This window comes from Nicotiana tabacum, chromosome 8, assembly GCF_000715075.1.
Source record: "Nicotiana tabacum cultivar K326 chromosome 8, ASM71507v2, whole genome shotgun sequence".
NCBI lineage: Eukaryota > Viridiplantae > Streptophyta > Magnoliopsida > Solanales > Solanaceae > Nicotiana > Nicotiana tabacum.
The window spans coordinates 45,001,224-45,007,863 of NC_134087.1; positions in this window are offsets into that span (position 1 = coordinate 45,001,224).

The following is a 6,640-nucleotide window of genomic DNA, read 5'->3' on the forward strand; positions in this document are numbered from 1 at the left end:
CGAGATTTTTGATATTTTTCGAATGTTTTCGCTTGGGCTTTGTTCCCTTAGCATATTGTGACGTATTCGTTCTGATTTTGGATAGATTCGACGCGTGTGGAGGCCAATTCGAGGGGCAAAGGCGTCGCGAGCTAGAGAATTAGCCAGTTCAAGGTGAGTAATGGTTGTAAATGATGTCCTGAGGGTTTGAAACCCCGGATTGCACATCGTAGTGCTATATTGAGGCAAGATACGCGCTGGATGATGAGCGTGGGGTCTTTCACTACTGGGGATTGTGACTTGGTCCATCCCGATTGATGACTTTACTGAATATTTGACTTAAATTCATTTGTTATCATCATGATTTGGGCTGATTGTCATATTTGGGCTTCGTGCCAACTATTTGAACCTTTCGGGGATTTTTATCACTATTTTCCTCACTACTTGACTTATTATTTGAACTCAGTCCTGTTGATATCTACTGTTATACAAATTCAGCCACTTTTACACAGATTTGAAACTTAAATGATATTTCTACATCATGTTTTGGGCTGAGAACTACTGTTTTACTAATGTCCAAGGGGCTTATGATGATTTCTGAACTGAGTGAGACCGAGGGCCATATGCGAGGATATGCTGAGTGATATGAGGTTGAGGGCCTGAGATACTATTTATGCCATGCGGTGGCTTGAGTGATGTGAGGATATGCTGAGTGATGATGCCACGAGGTGGCTTGATATAACGCTTGGGCCGTAAGGGGACCTTCCGGAGTCTGCACACCCACAGTGAGCGCGGGTACCCATATGATTTGAAACAGTGGTAACAATGACACTGTATGATGGAATTTTGTCAGGTAACAATGGCTGACCATTATGCTAAGTGATTGTGAGGTAGCCCGAGGGGCTGATACTGTACTGAGAGTGAGCCCGAGGGGCTGATACTATGCTGAGCGATTGATACTGTGCCCGAGGGGCAGATTTCTACTTGTTAATTACCTGTTGAATTACCTGTTTTACTTGTTTTAAAAAGGAATATCATTTGATTTCTTTACTGATTTACTGCTTTAAGTGATTTTACTGCTTGATATGGAATTGCTTTGTGCCTTTATGTGTTTTCATACTTTCACCCATTATTTGTAATTATTACTCACTGAGTCGGAGTACTCACATTACTCCCTGCACCGTGTGTGCAGATTCAGGTATAGCAGAGTCCGCACCTGAGCGCTGATTCCTTCCAGGCTAGGCAGTGATTTGGAGTTACGAGGTAGTTGTTGACGTCCGCAGCCCCTTGTCTCTCTTATCCTCTATCATTTATGTTTTCTTCAGACTATTGTATCGGATTCCGTACTTGTAGACCTATAGCAGATTCTATAGTAGCTCATGACTTGTGACACCCCGGTTTGGGATGTGTCGGGATGGTTCCTGCGGTTATTATCGTTAAATTCCGCAATTTATGAGCATTATATTATATGTTATCACTGTTTATGATGATTAACTGTTTAAAAGAGGTGTTCCATTTTGGTCTGGCTGGCCTTGTCTTCACGAGAGGCACCATCACGACCGGGTTCAGGGATTGGGTCGTGACAAGTTGGTATCAGAGCCTAGGTTACTTAGGTCTCACGAGTCATGAGCAGGTTTAGTAGAGTCTCGCGGATCGGTACGGAGACGTCTGTATTTATCCTCGAGAGGCTGCAGAACCTTTAGGAAAAATTTCATATTCTTGAAACTCTTGTCGTGCGAACTTGTTGGTCTGAGTACTAAACTTCTGATATTCCATTCTCTCACAGATGGTGAGGACGCGAGCTACTGGACGAGGTGGATGACCACCAGTGCCACCCACTGAGGCCACCAGTGGTCGTGGACGCGGTCGTGGATGTGGCAGAGCAGCGAGGGCAGCACCTGTTGATGCACCGGCTGCCCCAGCTCCGAATCAGGCTCCCGCTATGGATGCTCTAGCAGCACCAGTTCAGGCACCAGTTGTGCTTATCGTGGTTCCGGGTCTTCAGAAGGCCTTAACACAGATCTTATCAGTTTGCACTGTCCTGGCTCAAGCAGTTTCATCCACTACAGTAGCAGCTACTTCACAGGCCGGGGGAGGCAATCAGACCCCCGTTGCTCGCACACCTGAGCAGGTAGTGCAGGGACTACAGACACCGGGGGCACCTCCAACTCAGGCGGTTGCACCAGCTCAGGAGTTTATTGTGCCAGTTATGCCGGATGATGAGCAGCGTCGTCTTGAGAGGTTTGGTAGACTCCAGCCTCCGTCATTCAGTGGTACCGAGGGTGAGGATGACCAGCGTTTTCTTGATAAGTGTCAGCGGATGCTCCGTACAGCAGGGATTCTTAAGACCAGCGGTGTGGCTTTTACTACATTTCAGTTTACTGGAGAGGCCTTCACATGGTGGGAGGCGTATGAGAGGCGTATGCCGGTTGGAGCAGTGCCCCTTACTTGGCAGCAGTTCTCCACTCTCTTCTTGGAGAAGTATGTGTCGCAGTACTGTAGAGAGGAGCTACGTAGACAGTTTGAGTGGTTGCGACAGGGGGATATGACTGTGTCACAGTATGAGTCGAGGTTTTCTGAGTTGGCTCGTCATGCCATTTGGATGGTTCCGACAGATCGTGAGAGGAACAGGAGATTTGTTGATGGCCTTAGCTATCACCTCCATATTTTTATGACCCGAGAGAGGGTGTTGGGTACTACGTTCGAGGAGGTGGTCGATATCGCTCGCGATATTGACATGGTTCACCGTCAGGATTGAGAGGAGAGGGAGGCCAAGATGCCTCGAGGATCTGGTAGTTATAGTGGTGCTTCTTCGAGGGGCCAGTTTCAGTATGGTAGAGGCCGTCCTTTCAGGCATGCTCAGTCAGCCCGCCTAGAGTATCGCGGGGCATCTTCGGGTCATGGTCATCATGGATCTCAGCGGGGCCAGTCATCACTCAGTGCCCTTCCAGTCTAGAGTTCATCTCGTGCCCCGTTGGCTCAGGGTTCTTCTATGCCGAGTGCATCAGCGGGTCACTCCGGTGTGAGGGGTTCCCTTTAGTCCCCTTCCCCATCACCTGGGAGTTGTTATAAGTGTGGAGAGTTTGGACATGTGTGGAGGAAGTGTCCTCGTCGTATGGCTAGTTCATCTCAGTAGAGGGGTCAGCCCTCGACTACTACTCCAGTTACCTCACCACCCGCCCAGCCATCTAGGGGTGGAGGTCATGCAGCTAGGGGTCGCCTCAGAGGAGGAGGTCGATCAGGGGGCGGTCAGGCCCGTTTCTATGCACTTCCTGGCAGGCCAGATGTTATTGCTTCAGATGCTGTCATTACAGGTATTGTTTCAGTCTGCCACAGAGATGCCTCTGTATTATTTGATCCCGGTTCCACCTTTTCTTATGTGTCATCATACTTTGCTCATTATTTGGGTACGCCCCGTGAGTTTCTTGTTTTACCTGTTCATGTATCTACCCTAGTGGGCGATACTGTTGTTGTAGACCGTGTGTACTGGTCATGTTTGGTGACTATTAGGGGTTTGGAGACCCGAGTGGATCTATTGCTATTGAGCATAGTGGATTTTGATGTCATTTTGGGATGGATTGGCTATCTCCATGTCGTGCTATTCTAGACTGTCATGCTAAGACAGTCACTTTGGTTATGCCGGGTGTACCGCGGATCGAGTGGCGTGGTGTGACTGATTATATCCCTAGTAGAGTGATCTCTTTCTTGAAGGCCCAGCGTTTGGTTGGGAAGGGTTGCCTTTCATAGCTAGCATTTGTGAGGGATGTTGGAGCTGAGACTCCTAGTATTGATTCTGTCCCAGTTGTGAGGGATTTTCCCGATGTTTTCCCTGCAGACCTGCCGGGCATGCCACCGAACAGGGATATTGATTTTGGTATTGACCTGGTGCCGGGCACTCAGCCCATTTCTATTCCGCCATATCGTATGGCACCAGCAGAGTTAAAGGAATTGAAAGAACAGCTTCAGGAACTCCTAGATAAAGGGTTCATTCGGCCTAGTGTGTCCCCTTGGGGTGCACCGATTTTGTTTGTGAAGAAGAAGGATGGCACGATGAGAATGTGCATTGATTATATGCAATTGAACAAAGTAACAATCAAGAACAAGTATCTTTTGCCTCGCATTGATGATTTATTTGATCAGCTTCAGAGAGCGAGGGTGTTCTCCAAGATTGATATCCGTTCAGGTTATCACCAATTGAAGATCAGGGATTCAGATATTCTTAAGACTACTTTCAGGACCAGATATGGTCATTATGAGTTTCTTGTTATGTCCTTCGGGCTAACCAATGCCCCAGCAGCATTCATGCATTTGATGAACAGTGTATTTCAGCCTTATCTGGATTCGTTCGTTATTGTATTCATTGATGATATTCTGGTGTACTCGCATAGTCAGGAGGAGCACGCGAAGCATTTGAGAGTTGTGTTGCAGAGACTGAGGGAGGAGAAGCTTTATGCAAAATTCTCCAAGTGTGAGTTTTGGATCAGTTCAGTGGCTTTCTTGGGGCACGTGGTGTCCATCGATGGTATACAAGTTGATCCGAAGAAGATAGATGCGGTTCAGAGTTGGCCCAGACCATCCTCAGCCATAGATATTCGTAACTTTCTTGGGTTAGCAAGCTATTATCGCCGGTTTGTTCAGGGATTTTCATCCATTGCATCGCCCTTGACCAAGTTGACTCAGAAGGGTGCTTCATTCGTATGGTCGGACGAGTGTGAGGAGAGCTTTCAGAAGCTCAAGACAGCCTTGACCACAGCTCCAGTGTTGGTTTTGCCACCAGCTTCAGGTTCATATACTGTGTATTATGATGCTTCAAGAGTTGGGATTGGTTGTGTGTTGATGCAGGAGGGTAGAGCTATTACTTATGCTTCTCGGCAGTTGAAGCCCCATGAGAAGAACTACCTCGTTCATGATTTGGAGTTGGCTGCCATAGTTCACGCATTGAAGATTTGGAGGCATTACTTGTATGGCGTATCTTGTGAGGTGTTCACTGATCATCACAGTTTTCAGCATTTGTTCAAGCAAAAGGATCTTAATTTGAGGCAGCGGAGATGGTTGGAGTTGCTTAAGGATTATGATATCACTATATTGTAACATCCAGGAAAGGCCAATGTGGTAGCCGATGCTTTGAGCCGAAAGGCAGTGAGTATGGGAAATTTGGCATATATTCCAGTTGGGGAGAGACCTCTTGCAGTTGATGTTCAGGCCTTGGCCAATCGGTTCGTGAGGTTGGATATTTCGGAGCCCAGTCGGGTGTTGGCTTGTGTGGTTTCTCGGTCCTCTTTATATGATCGCATCAGAGAGCGCCAGTATGATGATCCGCATTTGCTTGTCCTTAGGGACAGAGTCCAGCATGATGATGCCAGAGATGTGACCGTCGGTGATGATGGTGTGTTGAGGATGCAGGGCCGGATTTGTGTGCCCAATGTGGATGGGCTTAGAGAGTTGATTCTGGAGGAGGCCTATAGCTCGCGGTATTCCATTCATCCGGGTGCCGCGAAGATGTATCAGGATTTGAGGCAGCACTATTGGTGGAGAAGAATGAAGAAAGATATTGTGGGATTTGTAGCTCGGTGTCTCAACTGTCAGCAGGTGAAGTATGAGCATCAGAGACCGGGTGGCTTGTTTCAGCAGATGGTTATTCCCGAGTGGAAGTGGGAGAGAATCACTATGGACTTTGTGGTTGGACTTCCTCGGACTTTGAAGAAGTTCGATGCTATTTGGGTGATTGTGGATCGGCTGACCAAGTCTGCGCACTTCATTCTTGTGTGTACTACCTATTCTTCAGAGCGGTTGGCAGGGATTTATATCCGGGAGATTGTTCGGTTGCATGGCGTTCCTGTTTCCATCATCTCAGATAGAGGTACTCAGTTTACTTCGCAGTTTTGGAGAGCCGTGCAGAGAGAGTTGGGTACTTAGGTAGAGTTAAGCACAGCGTTTCATCCTCAGACGGACGGACAGTCCGAGCGTACTATTCAAATATTGGAGGACATGTTGCGTGCTTATGTTATTGACTTTGGAGGTTCATGGGATAAGTTTCTACCACTAGCAGAGTTTTCTTACAACAACAGCTACCGGTCGAGTATTCAGATGGCTCCATATGAGGCTTTATACGGGAGGCGGTGTAGATCTCCGGTTGGTTGGTTCGAGCCTGGCGAAGCTAGACTATTGGGGACAGATTTGGTTCAGGATGCCTTAGAGAAGGTGAAGGTGATTCAGGAGAGGCTTCGTACAACGTAGTCACGCCAGAAGAGTTATGCGGACCGGAAGGTTCGAGATGTGTCCTACATGATCGGTGAGAAAGTCCTGATGAAGGTTTCGCCCATGAAGGGTGTTATGAGATTTGGGAAGAAAGGCAAGTTGAGTCCTCGGTTCATTGGGCCTTTTGAGGTGCTTCGGAGGATTGGGGAGGTGGCTTATGAGCTTGCTTTGCCACCCAGCCTGTCGAGTGTGCATCCGGTATTTCATGTTTCTATGCTCTGGAAGTATAGTGGGGATCCGTCTCATGTTTTGGACTACAACACGGTTCAGTTGGATGATGATTTGACCTTTGATGTGGAGCCAGTAGCTATTTTGGGTCACCAGGTTCGGAAGTTGAGGTCAAAGGATATAGCTTCAGTGAAGGTGCAGTGGAGAGGTCGGCCCATGGAGGAGGCTACCTGGG